The following is a 23,596-nucleotide window of genomic DNA, read 5'->3' as shown; positions in this document are numbered from 1 at the left end:
CCCAAAATGTTTGGAGTATTTTTGCACCTTAACCCAAAAATAATTGAACAAAAATCTGATCTTGAAACATATAAAGTCCAGATACTCTTTTTTTTTTAATGGATAAAGTCCAGATACTTAATTATATATTTTTTTTTTATGCAACGTTTGAAGCAATCATCAAATTGCATTACATATTATGTTAACATAAATTACAGCATAGACGTGAAATAATAATATTAAAAAAAATTCACTTGGATAATATTGGGCTAATCCTCAAATAGGGTTAATTGTGTAAATAATTATACATGTAGGTTTATTAGAAAATTATTCTATATAAGGGGCTGTTTTTAACTATAGTTAAAAATAATCATTACAAATTCTAATGATTTATATATATATATATATAACATTTATTATATTAAACAAAATAATATTTTTTTTATGTATTTTTATTACAAAAGTTCATTAAAACTTTTATTTTAAAGATTTAAAATTAGTTTTTTTTTAATAAATTTATTAAAAAATAAATAAAATTATGAAATTATTTTTTTTATAGAAATTGGGACGAGACAGATCTAGGGCGGTGATAACAACCCAAATTATTCTTGAATAAGGAATAAGGGAAAATTAATAGAGATAATGACAAACCATTATTTCTTCTAAAAGAGATATTTATGCATGATTAATGTGGAATTAATGATAATTAATGCAGGGGTGAATATGCAAATAATGAGGAAAAGGAAGGAGTTTCTAGCATTATGCCACACCACGTGGACCATGGCGAGATACGCCATAACGAGATACGCCCGATGAGAGCGAGTAATGGAGACCCGCCATTGTTCTCAAGGAGAGCGTACATACGCCTTGACGGATCCAAGAATACCAAAAGGCGCCTTTATTACCATCCATGAATAGGAATAAATACAATTAAATGGCAATTAATAACCATTAAAGGGGAATAAAGACTTGACTGTTCGAATACCTCAACTCTGAGGGTTTCAATGCTAAATGCTGGGATTAATGGAGAATTGATAGCAATTAAAGATGAGTAATGACACAACTCTTCACCTGCTTCCCCATTAATGCTGAAGGTTACAGAAACCTATATAAATACCCCAGCTTCCTAGGATCAAAGGTACACTTACTGATTCTCTACTTTTGTGCTTACAGTTTATTCTCAGAAATATTACTGACTTTGGCATCGGAGTGTCCCCGGCCGATCCCAACGGCGCCTCACAGGGAAGTGCTCCGATCAAGGATTTTTCCCAAGTTATCAATTGGTGCGGTGATCGTGGATCTCTAACAAACAGAAGATCACAAAATCTTGATTGTATAGAGTTTCACAAAGAACAAAACAACGGAGTCAACGGAATAGAAATCACAATCTCAAACCTTGGCTCAATCAGTACAAACAAATCTATCCAAAGATACAGTTCTCCATATATTGGTGGGAAAGAGTTTTCTACATTAAATCTGGAATTTTATGATGAAAAAGATAAGTTTCCTCCCCTTTCTTATTCCATTATTAATTAAAGAAAATTGAGATCCCTCACTCTTATAAAGTGCTATGAATATTATTACATGTTATTATGATAAATCTAATAAATGGTGAAAGATAAAGTAATAGACACAAATCTTTCATTAAATCTTGCATGCTCAATATGCCTTATATTTTTATGCATGACGAGTATAATATTTCATTATCATTGAATTAGTACAAACGCATGTATAAGACCCGTAATCTTGGGATTTACAAAAAAAAAATCATCCATTCAATGTGATTTTGTCATTTGATATTAAAATATCATAAAAGGCTCATGTAATTACAAATGATTTAGATCTGGGCGGTCTTTTGGATGAACATGCATATAACTATTATAAAAAATTACAAAAAAATCATATTTGGTTTTTCCTTGTACAATTCACCATCTATATATGGCTTTTCTCCTATATAGTACTTTTAATATCAGAAATTCATATTTTTGAATATTGTTTTGTCAAACAGTTATTTCATTCCCTTTTTTACAATGATGTGTCTATTCATATAAAAAACTGTTTATTTGACATTGTTAGAATTTCTGTTACCAACACAAGAGACTTGAAAATATTGAGTCTATTTGTAATTATCATGTAATTGTCCCTAACTATTAAGGCCATTATGGGCTGATGAATTACCAAATTGGATAAACAAAACTTTCATGTCCTGAGCTAACTACAAAATAGTACAAGTGTCGGTTTCGGATCAGAACATTAATTTATGCAAAATTCTTAAGATATACATGAGAATTCCTTAAAAATTGGAGGATTATATGTGAAGGTAGGTGAGAGTGGATTTTGAGTAATTTTCCTTACGCTCCAAATTAGAGGAGAATCATGGTACATGTATTTTTCTTCCAAAATTACCCTTTCTCTTTTATTTTATTCGCACAAATGAAATAATATAAGAGTAATTTTATATATAACTATATTATTAAATCATCACTTACCTTTCTTTAATTACACCTCATTCAAATGAGCCTTTAATGATCTCTGAATGCCATTAATGTATGGATGCACAATATTAATTGCAAGTAAATAGCAACTATGTAAGATATCTTACCCAATATAGAATGTCATAACTTTTGTGACGTTTAAAATAAATATGCTATCTTGGATATTAATGCGCATTGAAATACAAAAGGACATTATTCTTAAACCATTCTCATTATGGTTATCTATTAAGAATTCATTATGATATTCATGTGCAGTAGCAATCTTTATGATTATGACCGTTATACGTGATATTATTACTAAAACAAGCACGATTAAAATTCTATTATGAATTTGTTTGACATATAATATTTACTCGGTTTTATCCTTTGACTAAGTTCATTCTAGAGGCAGTGACCAACGTGAAGGAATTATTAAGTTGATTCCAAGATGAACTAAAAATTCCATAAAGAGAATTGCATCATACATGATATTTGCCAACAAGGCCAATGCAAACATTCTTTTGCTATGAAGTATGTTCCATGGATCAAGCCATTGATCCCCAAGGTAAGTGAATATAGCTTTTATGCCTTACCACAATCTTTTAATAATGGACAGAGTATGCCCCACTTCTGGAGTTCTTTCAGTGCTAACCCACAGGTACAAGGGAGTTGCTAATACTACAACCAGTGCAAACACTGATATGAAAAATAAAGCTCAATCCAAAGAAGTGTATATGCAGAGTCACTTCAGAAAAATTCCTTGACTATGTCATTAGCAAAAAAGGTGAAAAGAGCGCCTAAATAAAAGCCATGCGAGGAAAAAGGTGAAAAGAGCGCCTAAATGAAAGCCCCACTATGGGTGAGAAAGATCCAGAGGTTGAACGGGCGGATCATCATACTAGAAAGATTGTCAACAAGCATATCAAGGTATAAAGCAATTCCTAGCAGAACCACCCTTGATGAGCAGACCAATCTGAAGGGGAGACCTGCATTTGTATCAATCTGTCATGGATAAAGATATGTGCACCGTGGTTATTTAAGAAGAAGAAGGTCAGCAGTTCTCCATCTATTATGTTAGCAAAATGTTGAAGGATGCGGAGACAAGATATTCGAAGCTAGATAAAACGGCTCCCACGGTTGTGACAACATCCATTCGCGTTAAACCATAGCTCCAAGCATAACCTCAATATGATCGAGATCAAGATCAAGAGCCGGCTTCACCATCACGATTCAACATTTAACACATGGATGATGAGATTGAAAGGCGAGTACATGCCGCTCTGGATAGACAAGAGAACAATTCAGAAAGATACGCCATCCAGTTAATAGGAATTCGCCATTCACAGCGCGGATCATGGGGTACGAGGCGGAAAAAACGATTAAAGCTTCCAACTTGCCATAATATAAAAGAAAAGAATCAATATAAGCGGGACATTACATATCCCGAACCCAAAGGAGGGGAGCATGTAACCGTTGGAAGAAACGCCAAAGCGTACTACAGGTTGGCCACCACACTGAAGCTTGCTGGGAGCTGGCAAACTAGATAGCTTTGTCCAGAATAACAAATAACAAGATGACAAGCAGAAGACAGATCCCAAAAATAAATTCAAAAGTGTCATTAATGTCATAGCAGATGGACCAGTGTATCAGCCACCCGTGGAAAAAGCAAAAATATCCGCTCTGGATAAAACATCCCTCTATTGCTCCTTTTGCAGAAACAGGTCCAGTAATCTCTCCACATGCAGATGCATTGGTAGTAACAATGGAGATTCAAGGATGGGAGATAAAATAAAGCGAGTAAAGACACGGGCAGTTCTCGCAATGTCATCACCAAAGGTGCATTCGCCAAACTAAAGGTTGATCCGATCCAAATAGAAACAACCATTATTGACATCATTGGAGTGACGGGTCACACTATCCAGACCAAGGGCCAGAGGTTGCAGCCCTAATTTCCATCCGTCGTCTGACAATGTACATTCCCACCAGCAAAGGAGGAGTAATGATTAGCGGGAACCAAAAGGTGGCTAAAGAGACTTATACTCGGCGTCACTATCAATCCGCCCACAATCCAAAGAGGACGAAGGTGAGAAATATTAACTTGTCACTACAGTTTTGGGCGACACAGAAACGCTCCTTATTGCTGATGGAAAGCGGGTGCGGATCGCCAAAGGATTAAAACTTGAGATCAAAGAGGATGTTAAAAAAGTTCTCATTGAGTCTGAAAGCATATTTACATAAGAGAATGAGATCCCCACAGGAGTAAGCCCAGATGTGATTACTCATAAGTTAAACATCATTGAGGATGCGGTTCTAGTTGCTCGGAAAAGGCGGAACCATGGGCCTAAAAATCAGTATTTTTACATATTCTTATATGTGCATTAAACTGTTATAGTATCCTACATTTTATAATTTATTCTTTCTCGCCATACTTCTTATATTCATTTGCCTAGCTTTTAGTGCTGATATATGCCCAGTGGCTGGCGAATGAAAAGTTCCACAGGCGGATCAATTACCTCAAAGATAGGACAATTGATCCCATCGCGGGCGGATCCCCTTTCCATAAAGATAAGAAGCACAGACCCTCAGGAGCTTTCAAATGAGCTCAACTCTCTCCTCAAAGACAAGAAAAGGATTGACCACCATCAAAAGCGGGTTAAAATCGTCTCAAACATGAGATCATTACACCCTCAACTTTCTCCTCAAAGATAAGAGAACACTCTCATGGGCGGATCCATCTTTAGATGATCACCATTCGAGAAAGAGTTAAAACATTCCTTGGACGTAAGGACTTTACACTCTCTCACTCCCTTCCCAAAGAAGGGTTCACAAGTCCTACGGGCGGATCGCTTCACCTTAAAGATAGGTAGCAAGTTGATCCCCTAGGCAGCTTTACTTCCTCTAGAAGGAATAAAACATCTTTTAAACCTTCACAAAGGTTCATACATTGGGGTACGGCTGGCCACCTACCCTAAACAATCGGAGAAATCCTAAACCAGATTCTAGAAAATTACTTGCTAAAAGATATAATGCATTAGTAAAAATAGTTCTGGAAAGCAAAGGGTTCATCCAACTAATGAAGCCTCGTCTTCATCTCCAAGTAATGAAGCCTCATCTTCATCTCCAAGTAATGAAGCCTCGTCTTCATCTCCAAGTAATGAAGCCTCGTCTTTATCTCCAAGTAATGAAGCCTCGTCTTCATCTCCAAGTAATGAAGCCTCGTCTTCATCTCCAAGTAATGAAGCCTCGTCTTCATCTCCAAACAATGAAGCCTCGTCTTCATCAAATTCATGAAGCATCGTCTTCATCAAATTCATGAAGCATCGTCTTCATCCAATTCATGAAGCCTCATCTTCATCCAATTCCTGAAGCCTCGTCTTCATCCAATCAATGAAGCCTCGTCTTCATCCAATTCATGAAGCCTCGTCTTCATCCAATCAATGAAGCCTCGTCTTTATCCAATTAATGAAGTCTCGTCTTTATCCAAACAATGAAGTCTCGTTTTCATCAAAGTAATGAATCCTCATCTTCATCATAGAAATAACAAAGTCTCGCCTCCACAAAATGCACAAAAATCCCTAAATGGCTGATCATTCTTACTGGTCCCTAAGTGCGGGTCATTCTCCTCAATATGGCAGAACTGAACAAAAGAAGTCCCTAAGGCGAATCATAATCCTATGTCATAGGAACAAATGGTCCCATAAAGGGCGGGTTATTCCCTTTCTAAAGGAAATATAACTCTCAAGAAGCCTCTAGAGGCTAACAATGGATACGGTTGGCCACCTATCCACGAAGAAGCAAAATCCCCTAAAAGCGTATCATATCCATATGTGATCCCCCATCTAGGGCGGGTCCACTTTCCTCCAAGACAGAAAAATGAAACACCATTTAAACAGCCCTAAAGAGCTTTTTATACCTTTAGGGGGGGCTTCTGATAACAACCCAAATTATTCTTGAATAAGGAATAAGGGAAAATTAATAGAGATAATGACAAACTATTATTTCTTCTAAAAGAGATATTTATGCATGATTAATGATAATTAATGCAGGGGTGAATATGCAAATAATGAGGAAAAGGAAGGAGTTTCTAGCATTATGCCACACCACGTGGACCATGGCGAGATACGCCATAACGAGATACGCCCGATGAGAGCGAGTAATGGAGACCCGCCATTGTTCTCAAGGAGAGCGTACATACGCCTTGACGGATCCAAGAATACCAAAAGGCGCCTTTATTACCATCCATAAATGGGAATAAATACAATTAAATGGCAATTAATAGCCATTAAAGGGGAATAAAGACTTGACTGTTCGAATACCTCAACTCTGAGGGTTTCAATGCTAAATGCTGGGATTAATGGAGAATTGATAGCAATTAAAGATGAGTAATGACACAACTCTTCACCTGCTTCCCCATTAATGCTGAAGGTTACAGAAACCTATATAAATACCCCAGCTTCCTAGGATCAAAGGTACACTTACTGATTCTCTACTTTTGTGCTTACAGTTTATTCTCAGAAATATTACTGACTTTGGCATTGGAGTGTCCCCGGCCGATCCCAACGGCGCCTCACAGGGAAGTGCTCCGATCAAGGATTTTTCCCAAGTTATCAATTGGTGCGGTGATCGTGGATCTCTAACAAACAGAAGATCACAAAATCTTGATTGTATAGAGTTTCACAAAGAACAAAACAACGGAGTCAACGGAATAGAAATCACAATCTCAAACCTTGGCTCAATCAGTACAAACAAATCTATCCAAAGATACAGTTCTCCATATATTGGTGGGAAAGAGTTTTCTACATTAAATCTGGAATTTTATGATGAAAAAGATAAGTTTCCTCCCCTTTCTTATTCCATTATTAATTAAAGAAAATTGAGATCCCTCACTCTTATAAAGTGCTATGAATAATCACGTTCTTCGTAAATAGTCGTGTCAGTTCGTGAACAATCATGTTTTTTTATACATAATTGTGTCTGTCCGTGAACATCATATTCGTTCGTGAACAGACATGTCATTTCAAGTCATGTTTATACAGAATGGAACTGTCAAATTCAAGGACTATAAATATAAAAATACTCTCTAAAATTTTCTGTTCTGTTTTCCTACTTGATGGTAATGAATTTGCATACAGTAAGAGTTCATTTCCGCAGTCTGTTGTATCATGGGAGACGATTATCAATAGCGATATAATCTGTCTTAATGAGACTGTTAATACAGTCTAAACTCATTTTGAGCCAATATAGAGATATTACCATCCATATCAAATAGTAACAGTTTCTGATTTTATAATAGATTGAAAACTTAACTAATGATTTTTGTTTAACTTAAAGACCTAATTGATGATTTTGATAGTTTAGGGTTTTAATTGACTTTAAAATTTTAATTTTGAGTTCAAATTAGTGTTATGCCTAATAATTTATTAAAAAATAAAAATAAAAACTAATTTCTAATTCTTAAAATAAGTTTGTAATGAATATTTATTTATTTTTTTTTAGTAGAAAAGGAAAGGAAAGCAAAGCAAAACAAGCAACTACACCGGGATTAGCCTAGGAAAGCTAACCCCAATCCTATCCTCTAAAAGAAGAGGAGAAAGAGCGATAGGGGGAACAGTAAGGGTAGAAACACCTAACACCCCCTCATGGCCTGCCACCGCCAAGTGATCTGCAATACGGTTCTGCTCCCGGAAAATGTGGCTGAACTCAAGGATATCAAATGAGGGGCTAAGCCTCTTAATAGCTTTAATAAGGTTGCGGCTATGAAGACCCATGGCATGACTACCCAAAATCATATTGATGGCCTCCAAGTTATCTGACTCCACAGAAAGCCTCTTAACACCCAGCCTAATCGTCAGCTGGATCCCAGAGAGAATGCCCCAGAGCTCTGCAGAGAAGGAAGAACCCAAACCCAAATTCTGGGTAAACCCAGAAAGCCAGGCGCCTCCCGCATCCCTAAGAACACCTCTGGCAGCAATCTTACCATTACTGAGGCAGGAACCATCAGTATTCAGCTTCACAACCCCCTCTCTCGGCCTGCTCCAGCTCACGAGGTGGACATCACTACTCGGGGAAGATCTGGCAAGGGACTCACCTTTGAAACTATCAATAATAGATGAGAGTTTCTTCAAGAAGAACTCAGCTAAGTTAGGCAAAAGCACAGCTTTATTATCAAAAATCTCCCCGTTCCTCCATTTCCACACTTGATGACAGATAATGGCAAAGAAAATGTCCCCATGCTCCATATAAGACAATAACTTTCCCCTAATACCATCTGAGAACCAGTCGTTCACAGAATGGGACATGAAGGAAGAGAAAGTATGATGAGGGAGAATTTTCTTCCAAACCTCTTCACTCTTAGGGCAATCCCTAAGAGCGTGGCACAACGATTCAATATGGCCTGTACATCTACCGCAAGCTCCAGAGGTCGCCAAATGCCTTCTGTATCTATCTGAGTTAGTAAGTAATCTGTTTTTAACGCCCAGCCACAGGAAGCTCCTCATGCGGTAGGGGATTTTAAGGGACTAAATGGTCTTCCAAATATCCGAGGGATTATCAGTCCTATTAAGGGAAAAAGCTTCAAAGGCAGATTTGCAAGAATAGACTCCATTGTTAGTCAGCGCCCAACAATGCTTATCCATGTCTTCCTCTTGATTACTCACCTTCACTCCTCTAATTCTAAGGAGGGTCTCAAGGCTAAAGAAAGAATCAAATTTAGGCCAAACCCAGTCCCCTTCAGAGTCCACCACATCGGCTAACCTCCAGTTTTGGATATCACTAGGCGGGGGGGAAGTGCACACATCCACTAAAGGTTTATCCTCAATCCAGGTATCAAACCAGAAGCTTATGGACTTACCATTACCCACATCCAGACCAACCCCCGAGCAAAACTCAGCAAAAACGGCGCTAAGCCCTTTCCAGAGGAAGGAACAATTGATAACTCTCTCTTTCGGGCCCCCAAATATCTTATCTTTTCGATACTTACCAGAAAGAAGGCGAACCCAGAGAGAGGAGGGGCATTGCCACATACGCCAAAGGAGTTTCATTAATAAAACTTTATTATTAGCCTTAGCTCTCCTAATGCCCAAACCCCCTGAATCTTTGGGCTGACAAACCTCACTCCAAGGCACCAGGTGGATCTTTCTTCCCTCCGCAGCTTCCCCCCACAGGAACCTTCGGTTAATCTTATCAAGATCATTAAGCACAGGATTCGGAAGCTGACAAGCCTGCATGATGTGGTTGGGAGCAGCGGAATTCACAGATTGAATTAAAGTCAGACGGCCAGCGAGGGAGAGAGTCTTGGCTTTCCACGTGGCACACCTCGTATTGGCTTTGTCCAAAGTATCTTTAAAAGAAACTTTAGACACTCTCTCACTATGGAGAGGAATCCCCAGATACTTCCCAAGAGAATTAGTAAGAGGAATACCAGACAAATTACTTAATCTTTTACAAATTCTCGGATTCATATTCTTAGAGCACATCATCCTAGATTTCTGGATATTAAGTCTCTGACCAGAGGCCGAACAAAAACAATCCAGAATATCCATAATGACACTCAACTGCTCCTCATTACCTTTAAGAAAGATAAGGACATCGTCCGCAAAGAATAAGTGGGTCACCTGGGGACAGAAACTGTTGATGGCCACCGGGTGGAAACTCCCAATATCAATGGCATCTTGAATAAGGTGGGACAGCCTCTCCATAGCAATAACGAAAAGGAAGGGACTCATAGGATCACCCTGACGGATGCCCCGACCCGGAGAGAACTCCTCCGATATATCCCCATTCACCATAACCTGAAACACAGGAGAAGTAATACAAACCTTAATAAGATTTCTCCAACTGTCCGGGATCCTAGCTCTCTCCAGACTCTCCATCAGGAAGTTCCAGTTGATGCGATAATAGGCCTTCTCCAAATCCATCTTAAGAGCCACAATGCCTTTCTTCCCTTTCCTAATCTTCATAGTGTGCACCATTTCTTGGGCAATCACCACATTATCCATTATTTGTCTACCGGGTACAAAACTACCCTGATTTTGACAAATGATCTCCGGAAGAATGCCACGGATTCTATTAGCCACAATTTTTGTAATCGTCTCGTAAAGAACATTACAAAGACTGATGGGTCTCATATGCAAAAAGGAAGAAGGCTTATCAATTTTAGGAATAAGGACCAGGAGAGTTCTATTAACCAGCTCAATATCCTTAGACCCATTGAACACACCTATGATAAACTCATAGATACCCTCCTTCACAACACCCCATTGCTTGTGGTAGAAGCCAACTGGAAGACCATCAATACCAGGCGCTTTAGACGCCCCAATGCTGAAGATGGCATGGTCAATCTCTTTTCGGGAAATAGGAAGAAAGGCACTCTGACTGATATCCTCACTGATCAAAGGAAAGGTAGCAATAGAGTGAGCCCTCTCCAACTGAACAGGATCCTCTTTGAAAAGCTCCTTATAGAACTCCAGAGCCAAATTCCGAATCACCTCATCTTCATATACCCACTCCCCATCAGAATCTTTGATAGCCTCAATTCTATTCCTCTGCCGCCTGATCATAGTAGACAGATGGAAGTACCTGGTATTACGATCCCCATCCCTAATCCAGGATTTCCTAGACTTCTGGAACCACAGAAGCTCCTCCTGCCTAAGCACAGCTTCCAGCTCCTTCTGAAGGGTTCTAAGGAGGCCATCTAAACTGTGATCAAACCTCACATCCAACCTACGCTGAACGCCCTCCATCCTTTTTAACAACTTATTCTTTCTTCTAATAATGTGCCCAAAGACATTCTTATTCCAACCAAGCACCTTCTTCCTGAACCCTTCAGAAGCTTGCAGGACATTCGAATGAGGTTTCCAATTATCTTGGACGAACTCCTTAAACTTAGGATGGGACTCCCACGCCAGCTGGTACCGGAACAGTCTCTTCCCCCTAGGCCGGTTGCCTCTCAAAAGTCTAAACAAAATAGGGCAATGGTCCGAATGACGGAACAGAAGATTTAAAACAGAACACTCAGGGAAAGAAGTCAGGGCAGCCACATTAGCATAGACCTTGTCCAAACGAACAAAGGTACTATTGCGTTTCCAAGTGAATCTATGACCCGAAGCCCCCAAGTCGGAAAGCCCACATAAATCCATATTATTTTTGTGGTGAAGACAGCGATTAACATAATGATTGGAACCTCCTCTCTGGTCACTCATAAGGCCGATATCATTAAAGTCTCCCGCAATAAACCAGGGCTCAGAGATGCTACCACTCATCGAAAAGAGGATCTCCCACAGCCGTTTGCGATTAACTAAGATCGGATCAGCATACACAAGGGTAGTCAAGAAGGGAGTAATACCAGAAATGCTCACTTTACAGTGAATGAACTGCTTATCGATACTAATAACATCAAAATGAATCTGATATGGCCTCCAGAAAAGCTAGATCCCACCAGCTCGGCCAGTAGCCTCCGATCTAACACACCTCCAGTTCTTAAACTTATTAACCACCTCATCTGCTTTCTCTCCACTAATCTTAGTTTCCAGTAAAGCAAAACACGAGGGGTTAAACTGTTTAATTAGGTCATTAATATGGATACGGGTAGCCTTGCTAGCCGCACCCCTAACATTCCAGCACAACAAGTCCATAGAAAGGAGGAGACTGACCGCACCAACCTACCTAAGCCAGGTATTTACTAGGAGCTCCTGAGAGCCTCACCGAGGTACCCGCAGGTCCCTTCTTCTCTGAAAAAGCCAAGGAATTCTGGATGCTTTTTTGTTTGCCCTTTGGCTTTTTCAAGCCAGGTTTAATAACCCCCATTGGATTCCCAATTCCAGGTCCACCAGTAAGAATAGAAGAACTACCCTCATTAGTTTCCTTCATCTTTCGGGCCGCCTGAACCAGGGGGGCCCCTGAGCTTCATTCTTGGAAGCAAAGAGGGGATTAACAGAATCAACCACTAGCTCAGAAGACACAACAGACTCCAGACTCGGCAAACTGTGTTCCATAAGCTCATCTCCCTGGACAGGCTCATGAACGTCTTCAATAGATAGGGCACCAAACCTAGAGCCAGACCTAAGAGCTAAGCTGGTACCAGCCTCCTCCCTAGCCTTGGGGATAGGCTTCTCCTTCACACTAGGGACAGCCATAGGCTTAGAAGGAGCGGAAATCCCCTTCTTGATAATATCAGGAGGAAGATTCTGCATAATAGGAGGCTGAGTTCTACGACGAGTAGTCCGTTTAGCTACCATCCAAGGACCGAAGTTTCCTTCATTCCCTTGGTTACCTACAGAAATACTCCCACTCTCCATAACAGTCTCCTTCAAAACACTCTCCCTTTTGGGGCAACCTTCATGAGAATGACCATAAATGCCACAATCATAACAAATGTTATGTAAGCCTTCATATTCGATAAAGAACACCTTGTTCTGAACACAGAACTTAGATAATAAGGGTTTCGCAAGATCCACATCCACACAAACCCTAGCAAACTTGCCCCTAATGGCACCAATAGTAGTCTTATCCACATGGTGGACCTTCCCAACCATGCCTCCTATTTTGCTTAGGAATTTCTCACTATAATACTCAATGGGAAGGCCCGGAAACCTAACCCAAGTCAAAATCCTGTTAACAGTAGAATCATGGGGATTAAAATTAGGAACCCAAGGCCATAAAGCCAGAACGTGGTTGGAAATAATATATGGGCCCCCCTTGATCACAGTATTGTAATCCTCAACTCTAGTAAACTTGATGACATAGAAGTCATTTTCAAGGTCAGTAATACTGACTTTCCCTTTCCTAGCCCACTGGGCTTGAATCCTTTGGGCAAAATAATTAAAGTTGATCCTCTTCCCCAACACCTTAACTATCAAATACACCTTCCACTTCTCTCTGAGTTCCCTCTTCTCTTCCGAAGACAGTCTAATAACTGGACAAAGAGGATCATCCTGGACACCATCCTCCTTGTCTGAATCAGAGAAAAGATCCGCAGAATCCCCTACCATCTCCACTTCCTCAAAGCAGAGCTCCTCCTCAACCACTCCCATAACAGTGTCTTTCCAAGACCCTTTACCTATCCCGTTATTGCCAACTGCAGTCCTGGGGGAGGCCATGTTCCCCTGTCCCTGAATATCATGCCCAGCCTCAAAAGGGCTCTGACTCGAGGCAACCTGCCCCCCAAATGCAGCCTCAGCCTGCCTAGCACTGGCCGGAATAGGACAATCAATGCCAGGCACAATGCCGGAAAAACCAGACCAACGCCCAGCCCCAGCATCGGGAGGCCCCCTGCGGTGCCCGGCGCCATCGGCAGGGAGGACAGGCGCCGCACAGTCCGCAGGCGGCAACTTGCCCACCCGTCCATCCGGGATCGCGGGGAGCAAGGGGCGGGCAACCGCGTCACCCGATCCCATGCGCCCACCCCCCAAACGTCCTGCAACCACTGCCCCAGGCACAGGGCACCGCTCGTCCAACCTCCCTGCCGATGAATCCCCCTCCAGCGGCGCCGCCTGCGTCCCAGCCGAATCCGCAAGCAAGGCAACCGATCCAGGCGCCACGCCCCTGTCCCCACGATCCCAGGCCCCTCCAGCCCCCCAATCCCCTAAACCGGCACCGCATCCTGCCAGATCTAACCCATCAGACCCTTGCCAAGCCCCCCGACCCCGCTCCCGGGAGCGGTCCCTCACCCGCTCACCATGCCCCCTCTTCTCCCTTGCATCCCCTGCCGAAGCCACAACGCCGCCAGCTGACACTCCATCCTGCACCAGATCCGACGCCCGCCCTACCCCAGTCGCCCGATCCGTCTCACCAAGATCGGAATTGCCGCCATCATCGCCCCCCTCCAAGGTCCGCCTAACCCTAGGTCTCTCTCTCTCTCTGTCTTTCGCCATCAGATCTGCGAGAGAGAAGACAGATCTGAGAGAGATAAGATAGATCTGAGAAAGAGAAAACAAATATGAGATCGAATGAAGACAGATCTGAGAGAGAGAAGACGAATCTGAGAGAGAGAGAAGACAGATCTGAGAAAGAGAAGACAAATCTGAGAGAGAGAAAATAGATCTGAGATCGAATGAAGACAGATCTGAGAGAGAGAAGACAGATCTGAGAGAGAGAAGATCGATCTGAGAGAGAGAATAGATCCGAGATAGAATGAAGACAGATCTGAGAGAGAGAAGACAGTTCTGAGAGAGAGAAAACAAACCTCAAAATAACCAAACCACAAGCCGTAGCTCCCACGAGAAGGAGAAAACCATAGCTCCCATGAGAAGTCTAAATTAGAATTAGAATTCTAATGGATATGGTGCAAAAATACCTCTAACGGTTACAGTCGGGAGCAAATTTATCCCTATCGTCTAAAATGGTGCAATGTTACCCTAACGTTGGCAGTTAAGAATAATTTACCCCTAACGTTGATAACTTGGATCAATTTGAGAAATAATCCATCAAACTGTTTTCTCGGTTATGAATATTGTTATCTACACGTTACATATGCGTCAGTTTATCACTAATTAGTAACAGATCACTAACATATGATTAGATTTGTAAAAAATAAAAAACATATTGTATTTTGCACGAGTTGGATAATTTTTTTAAAATATTTTTCCAACTTATCAACGTTAGAGGCAAAATTAGTCTTGACTGCCAATGTTAGAGATAAAATTGTATGATTTTAAACATTAGAAATAAAATTGCTCCTAACTATAAATATTAGAAGTATTTTTACACCTTATCTTTATAATAAATTATTTACATAAAAATTATTTAATATAAAAATTATTTATGTAAATAATAAATATTAATTATTTTATATACCTAAAAACTATATATATTTTATAAAAATTATTATTATTATTTTAAATAAGAGTTGGCCAGTAGCTTTAGGGAAGCCACCGCCAACCTTACAAGAATCTAATGGATTCCTCCAACCATTTATCCCATTACAAGGTTTTTGCCGTCGTAATAGATAAATGAATAAAAGTTTTTTATTCATTATGGTGCATTAAGCACTGTAACGGAGGCTATTTTTAACCATGAGTTAAAAATAATCCCTCGTGAGGAAATAATTCCTAATCATTCCTAGATTAGAAATGATTTCTTCAGTTAACACCTTTTAATCCAATAATATTGCGAACCAAGGTTTTCAGGAGAAAACAATCAGTTTTAACCCTTTTTTTGGGGGTTAAATTAACATATTCTTTAACAAAGCTTATCGTTTCGATGCCTCCATCTTTATTTGTTAAGGATTTCCCATTCATATCACCGCCGCCAACCCAAATTCCCCAAATCGGTCTCAGATCAACTACACCTTCACTTTCAAACGCCTTCTTTCTTTCTCTTCTTCGGTTTCAGCTTCACCTCCCACTCGTTCTCGCTTCCTTTGATCAGCTTCTTAGTATGCATCCTCGACCTTCTGTGATTGAGTTCACCAAATTGTTATCTGCACTAGTTAGGATGAAAGATTTTCAGACTGATATTTCTTTGTCGAATCAGATGGAATTTGTGAGAATTAAGCCTCATCTTTGTAACATTTTAATTTATTGCTTCTGCTGTTTAGGGCGTGTTAATTTTGGGTTCTCTGTTTTGTCAAAAACTTTCAAGTTTGGTTTTCAGCCTAATCAGATCAACTTTGTAAAGAAAGATTTATAATGAAGGGTCCTTATATGGTCAACATGATGATTCAAAGGGTATAGAGTCTAATGTTGTTAGTGTATGGATTAGCTGATCAAATGCATAGAGCAAACAAAGTTTTTAATTCATCCTGGAGAATAGCTATGAGTAACTTATGCCTTTGCAAGAGATTTTTGAGTAGTCATGCATAAGTGCTACTCTTATGAGTAACTTGGGCAGCTTTGATAAATGACTAGTTGCTCTTATAATGTGATTATTCATGGAGTTGAGCTCAATCAATATTTACTCCTGGAACTGCATTTATTGTTTATGCAAATATTGTCACAAATATTATCACATATCGTCTACAATAGGCGGCTCCAAGTGCATCGTCTACAATAGGCGGCTCCAAGTGCATCGTCTACAATAGGCGGCTCCAACGTGCATCGTCAATAGATTAGCGGTAGCATCAGTAAGAATACATGGGAATGAATTAGCAGATATGCCTTTTATACTACAATAGGCAATAGACGGCCCCAACGTGCATCGTCAACAGATTAACAGTAGCATCAGTAAGAATACATGGGAATGAATTAGCAGAGATGCCTTTTATAGGGACACATGAGGAGTATCACGAGGAAGGTTAAACAAACTTGGATTTCTGCTTTCGGTTTCTGGAAGTCAAATCTGATATTTCTGCAAAATCTTAAAAGGTATCTACTGAATCTTAAAAGGAAATGCTACCGAATATTCTATTTACTATGTACATATCTAATGAATCTTATGCATAGATTTTTTTTTTTATTTCAATTGAGCATGTTTCATATATTTTTATTGAAAGGGAATATTTTCGTATGGTTTAGGACTAATTATGTCCATATGTTGAATTTGTAAATGGGTCAATTTGTAATTGTACAGTATAGAAATTAGGGTGATGTTCGGTTCGGTTCGATTACTAATCGAACTGAACTGTTTGTTAACCGAATGCATATATACTCTATTTTAGAAACTAAAACGAACCGAACTGAATAGAATTAGTAATTGAATATTGTTCTATTGACCTTTATACTTGTTTAAATGAACAGTTAACCCTTTTAAATCCACATGACTAGGGATGTAAATAGGGTGGAGATTTCCCGTCTATTGGTAAGGTCATCATCGAGTAAATTGGAGTAACTTGGGCAGCTTTGATCAATGACTTTTGTAAATGTGGAAAGCATGATGTTCATGTGCATATTTCAAGAAATGGAAATGGACAAGATATATCCATATATAGTATCTTAATTGATGGTTTGTGGCTTGTTCAAAGTTGGAAGGTTTAAAGATACAATCGGCTTGATTTCAAAGCTTCTGAAGACAATGACATCTCACCGGATAGTTGCTCTTATAATGTGATTATTCATGGAGTTCTCCAGCACAAGGATTAGTCAAAGGGCATCAGAACTCATTCGTGAAATGCGTGACAAAGGCTTCTCTGCCAATAACACCAGAGTAGATCTGGTAACAAAGTATAATTATATTTTGAAATCACTGTAAATTTCAGTCCCTAAAGTTTATTTTCTCAATAAATTCTTCTAATGATTATTTTTCCATTGTAAATGATTGTTACTTTAATGTATCTTAATATTAGTTTGATACCTCTAGTTAATTATACAGAGGCACCAACACTTAATAGGATGTATGTCCTAGGAATAGTAACTTTTGGATTGAAAGAGATATTATTGTAATGCCAATTATGCAATGGAATTAATTATATTTGTAGGCTTATGACCTATTACATTATATCACTAAGCTCCTTTATTGATCATTGTTTATCTCCTGCTTTCGATGTTTTTTATTAATTATATGTGAAATTGTTAGAAGCTAGTGCTTTGCATTTTGAAAGAATTCAAATCTTCAAATTTACTCTAACAAGAATCAGATCAGTTCATTGGGAGGTTCATCAAATGCAAAATTTGTTTCAAATATGTTGATGACAGATTGTTGAATTCTGCAATTTGAACACTTTCAAAATTATTAAACAACCGACTGTGTTAGTTCTTGAATTCGAAGATTACACATGTTTTCTAATTCCATTGGACCATACATCAGAATTTTTTTTGTGTTTGATTTATCTGTATATTTTCTTTACTTTATTTTTTCTTGTCTGTTACCATTGCTTCAATTCTTGTTTCTACTGGTTTTGAATCAGAGATAATATCACTGAAGTTTCGCAGTTGTGTGGCGCAGGTCATGCAATAATGTTTCAACAATAATTTTTCAACCAATCCTATGATTTTGAGACTCTTACTTATTCTTGGTTGCAATCATTCTCTTTTCTTTTTTATGTGAGCAAGTTTTCCAATGATAAGAAGGTTTATATTAAATCGCTTTTTCTGATATGTGAGCAAGTTTTGTGTTATCAAGTTGATCTCATGTGTGTCGAGAACAGCATGATTTTCTATTCTAAAACTATTATGAGTCTGAAACTATGGACAAATTTGAAATGATGTTAATATTTCCTTTGGGATAAAGAAACATGAAATGGAAACTTTTTTCAGTCTTAATTGCCATGATTTTGTAGTTATTGCATTCTTTATTTTTCTTCAGTACATGAGCTGTAATTTCATTTTTTTAGCTAATGTGTTTATTCGTTTTCCTTAATTGGAAGTTTAGGATTCATTTGATAAGTATATATGGTCCTTTATTTTTGTGGACTTCTTCATTTATCTTTTAGTTTTTATGTTCTAATTATGTGTGTGTGGACTGTCGGAACCTACTACTCTGTACTTGGGAAGAACAGAAAACCTTCAATTTTTTGTTATCCATAATGGATGTTTCCTGAAGTATAGCAGCTTGTTGAAGTTTCATTGAGAGCTTACTTTTATTTAATAAGTTCATTTCATTTGCTAAATTTGTTTCCAATTTGTTGACAACGTTTTTGCACATTTCTGCTGTCTTGGGACTTTAGACTATTAAAATAAGTTATTCCTGAATTTATCCAGGAGATCTTGTAAGCTGTGGATATCCATACTGTTGTTTATTGTTTTTTTTTTTTGTTTTTTCTTGCTACGGTGTTTAAATTTTGTGCCTGATCGATTAGGAATCGTAAAACTGGGATCAAATTCAAAATATTATAATGGATATAAAACAGTCTGCTTCAATTATATTAAACAAATATCAAATTTACTGACTATAAAACAGTCTGCATCAATTTCTCTCATATTTTTTCTTGGACCAGGTGATAATTCCTCCTTCATTCTTCAGCAAACAATAGAGTCCAAGGCAGGTAAATAAGCAAATGATATATCCTATTATTTTTGCTCAATCCTCTTGGCCTCCACCAATATCGCTAGCTGCTAATCATTCATAGACAGAATAACATAGCTTTTGTGTTAATTTTGGGTAACATATTTTGGTTGGCTTTAGTACTTCTGAAGCCTCTTGCACATGGAGAAGCTGTAATGCATATGTTTGCTTCATGGCTTCTCCAATGTATAATTCAGCTGTTTTTTTACAGTAAAACCAAGTCATTTGTTTGCCAGCCTCTCTTGACACGGCTTCATGGCTTCTCCAATGTATATCTTCTTTTTATGAATTAGTTCATATTCCAACTTATTTAAATCATATTGAAATGTGTCTGTTTGTTAAACACCATATTTCAAGTTATTTGATTGATTTGTTTATGTAGTACATATTTGTGAGACATTATAGATGTAGTGCCTTTGTCGCCTGTGGCAAAGCAAGTCCCCCCTGTTGCTATGACATTTACTGTTGGTGTATGACTCGCTAACAATATATACGGTGGGATGCAGTTTGTTCATTAGGCAAAGTGGAGTGGGAACTTTTGAAGATCTTCAAGTGATTAAAGCAGTTTTAGTGAATATGAACCAGGTAAGCTTTTTCATTCACATTGTCCTGCTTTTAAAAACAGCTAATTCGAATTTAGGATATTTTCTTTTTATGAATTAGTTCGTATTCCAACTTATTTAAAACATATTGAAATGTGTCTGTTTGTTAAACACCATATTTCAAGTTATTTGATTGATTTGTTTATGTAGTAGATATTTGTGAGACATTATAGATTTTCTTTTAAGGCATGAAGTAAGCTCGTTTGTTGGTTGCTAATGCATTCAGTTGGAAAATTTTCCTTTTAAATGTTTTCTGTATACATTTGTGGATAAGCATTTCAAATGCACATAACATTTCATCTTGAAACTTTCAACATGCTTTTGAAATTGAAACTTCATCAATTTTGTTGTCAAGAGCAACAACCAAAAGATGAGAGTACTTGTTAAGATTGCCTGATTTTCACTTGGTCTTAGATTAGCTTGAACACCGTGTTTCCACAGATTTGGCAATCTCTAGAAAAATATCTTTGTGGCTTATGTATTAGAGTTCACCAAGGTAGAAAACAATATGAATGACTTTGTCTCTAATTATCAACAGTACCAATATGCCACAGCAGACGAGGAATGTTATGATTATGAAGATGCTCATTGTTATACAAGTGATGATAAGACTCTCCATACAATTGGACGAATTATTTGTGATGTCTCGAGTATGCTTTATAATACATGTCAACATGTTGTCTACAGCTCTCAATATTTTGAGAATTTGACTTTTCTTTTTATTAGAGCATAAGTCAATGGCTGTTAGAGCTGCTCATAGGGTCAGTTTGTCTCCTTGATTGAAGGAGAACCTTGTATATATGCGTGTATTGCTCTTAAATAAAATATATCAATGTAGACTCTTAATCTACATGGTATCCCATGGATTTATCTCTATTTCCATGGTCTGTTACATGGTATCAGAGCCTTGTTTCGGCTTCTGTATTTGGTTTTTGGATTGAGATTCCAGAATTGGTTTTCTGCTTTGTGAGAAGAATTTATGGGTTCGTATTTTTGGGCCGTTTCTTTCAGCATTACTGTCTGCCTTGTGAGCAGACTGTTTGGACCTAATTCCAAGTCTAAGCTCTTCTTCCGCCGCTGCCTCTCTATTTCCGTCCTGCCTGTCCGGTTAGTTTTCTGGTGAATCTCCATTTGTGTTGATATTGCTGGCAGCCTCTTGTGGTGATGTTTTAAATGGGTTCGTTCAGTTGTTGTCTCGTCGTCTACCTTTTGCCTGACTGATTTGTTCTTCTGAGTTGCATCTTCCAGATTATACTTTATATTCTAAAGTATCTTAAGCTTTTTGTTTTGGGTTGTATTATCTTTAAGACTATATTACAAGTATAGGTCAATATAATTAATGAATAGTATGTCTAAGGCTGCTGTAGGGCTGCTAGAGCTGCTGGTAGGGTCAGTTTGTCTCCTTGATTGAAGGAGAACCTTGTATGTATTACGTGTATTGCTCTTAAATAAAACATATCAATGTAGACTCTTAATCTACATGGTATCCCGTGGATTTACATCTATTTCCATGGTCTGTTACACTTTTTTAATAGTTCTCAATAGTGTGCATCAACTATTCATTCTGTTCGACATAATTAGCAATTTAGGTGCTCCATTGCTTGTGCAGCTATGTTTGTATTTATTTATGTTTTTTTTTCTGTGATACTTCAATATAGCAGGGAGTTGTATTTATTCCCAAAATAATTATTGAAGGAATAAAAGATTAGGAGAACATAGCAAGGAAAAAAAATCCGAAGTTTAGTTTTCTTAGGATGAATATATGTGCTTTAGAATTGATTCAAATAAAGGAAATAGGGCCTTGGAATTGTTTTGGTCTTTTGAGTGATAGTTTATGATATCTATTATTGTCATCAGTTTATTTGAAGGTGGTTATAATACTACCTTAAGTATAGAACCTGAAAGTTGATGCTTCTAGTTTAGTTTCATTTTCCTAATTCCTTGTTCCTGCTGTAAGTTATCCTTGCTTCGTATATGGGGAAGTTCTGTTCTACACTAACTTTACATTGAATGCTTTATGAATACATAAATATATCTGTTAGGAGAGGGTAGTTAGTCCCTCAATAATTTAAGGCATGAAGTATGCTCGCTTGTTGGTTGCTAATGCATTTATAGTATGATCATTAAACTTCAAAACGTAGCATAAGATTCACTCTGTATTTAGGAAGAATAGAAAACCTTCAATTTTTCACTGAAAATATCAGTTGTTATCCATAATGAATGTTTTCTGAAGTATAGCAGCTTGTTCCTGTTTTTTTCTTGCCACAATGTTTAAATTTTGTGCCTGCAAATAATATGCTGGAACTAATGTCTCTTTTTGATTTTTCAACATGGATCTGATGAAGGATCATCCTTGATGGATTTAAAGTTATTAATATCAAATTTACTGATAATAAAACAGTCTGCTGCAATTTCTCTCAACCAGATGATATTTCCTCCTTTCATTCTTCAGGAAACAATAAAGTCCAAGGCGCCCTACCCGATGGTTAGAAATCAGGTACATAAGCAAATGATACATGCTATTATCTTTGTTCTTTATTGTTAGAATCCTGCAGCATCAAATTTACGACAGGACATTAGAAGAATAATACTTGTCAAGAGGGGGGTATTATGAATTAGAGTCAAGCATTAGAGGAGCTGGTGTGTGTTTATAGGTAATTAGTAAAAACTAGAGTTTATATTCTTAACATTATAAACCATTAAAATTCTTGTGATAAATTTCGTAATACTTCTAGTCTGTAAATACATACAAAGTTATACAAATCAAATTGTATTCTGTCTTTGCGTTTGCTTTTGCCTTTAATTAATGTGTTTATTTTTCACTTTTGAGAACACGAGAAAAACATTGCAAAAACAATATAGAGAGGAAAAACTCAAATATCAGACTTAAGTTCCAGTATCCAATCTGGAAAATTCACAGTTGCTAGTGCTTATAATTTGTTGAACAGCAATAAACCAACTGTTAGTTTGTCGAACATAGTGTAATTGCTGTCAAAAGTGTATTAATAAAAGGTTCAAGATAACGTCTGTGTGTTTTGCGGTCAAAATGAAGAATCAGTGGAGCATCTATTTTTTTATAGTCTATTCAGTGTAATCCAAAGCATGTTATAGAGCAGGTGTCTTTCAATGTAAAACTACTGGTACCTTTGTTTTCTGTTTTGTTGTTTGAGTTTTTGTGCCTAATAAAAGGTTCTTATTCATATAAAAGGGCGGCCCGGTCGCACTACGCGTCCCCGCTGAGCGAGGGTCCGGGGAGGGGGTCCCACCACCAGGGTGTACTGGGGGCAAGCCTTCCCCTGCCAATTTATTTGGCAAGAGGCCGCTCCTAAGACTCGAACCCGTAACCTCTTGGTCACACGGCAACAACGTTTACCGTTGCGCCAAGGCTCTGAAAAGACATGTAAGAATTGTGCAAGGAATCTAAAATTATGATTGTAGAATCTACTATAAAGTGATCCAAAGATTTAATCAACTCAACAAATAAAGCTGGATCCAATTAAAAGCTGACATTTTGTAGCATATTGACAAGTTGTATTGTATTGTCTTTTTTCACTTGAGCTATGCATTCAATCCTCAGAATTTTATGGGTTGTAGTAATCATATGAATAGTAGGCAGAGTCCAGAGACATGATATTGAGCCTTCAGTTTCTTCGCAACTTTCTTCCT

The 23,596-nt window shown here is 38.1% G+C and overlaps 1 long non-coding RNA gene across 5 annotated transcripts; it reads left to right on the top strand.

The window, feature by feature from the left end:
- Window positions 1-15,486: 15,486 nt before the first annotated feature.
- Window positions 15,487-22,848, top strand: LOC136229492 (uncharacterized). 5 transcript variants are annotated; one of them, XR_010689136.1, is made up of 4 exons: window positions 15,487-19,308; window positions 19,835-19,913; window positions 20,942-21,037; window positions 22,383-22,848. It is a non-coding gene; the product is annotated as an uncharacterized lncRNA (long non-coding RNA). The 5 variants fall into 5 exon arrangements; XR_010689137.1 differs by lacking the exon at window positions 20,942-21,037 and having other exon boundaries at window positions 15,489-16,753; window positions 17,126-19,308; window positions 22,383-22,824; XR_010689138.1 differs by lacking the exon at window positions 20,942-21,037 and having other exon boundaries at window positions 15,490-16,753; window positions 17,153-19,308; window positions 22,383-22,824.
- The last annotated feature ends 748 nt before the right edge of the window (window positions 22,849-23,596 follow it).

The sequence above is a fragment of the Euphorbia lathyris genome, chromosome 5 (assembly GCF_963576675.1).
Source record: "Euphorbia lathyris chromosome 5, ddEupLath1.1, whole genome shotgun sequence".
Lineage (NCBI taxonomy): Eukaryota > Viridiplantae > Streptophyta > Magnoliopsida > Malpighiales > Euphorbiaceae > Euphorbia > Euphorbia lathyris.
The sequence above is the reverse complement of the archived record's forward strand: the minus strand, read 5'-3'. Positions and strand labels throughout refer to the sequence as shown.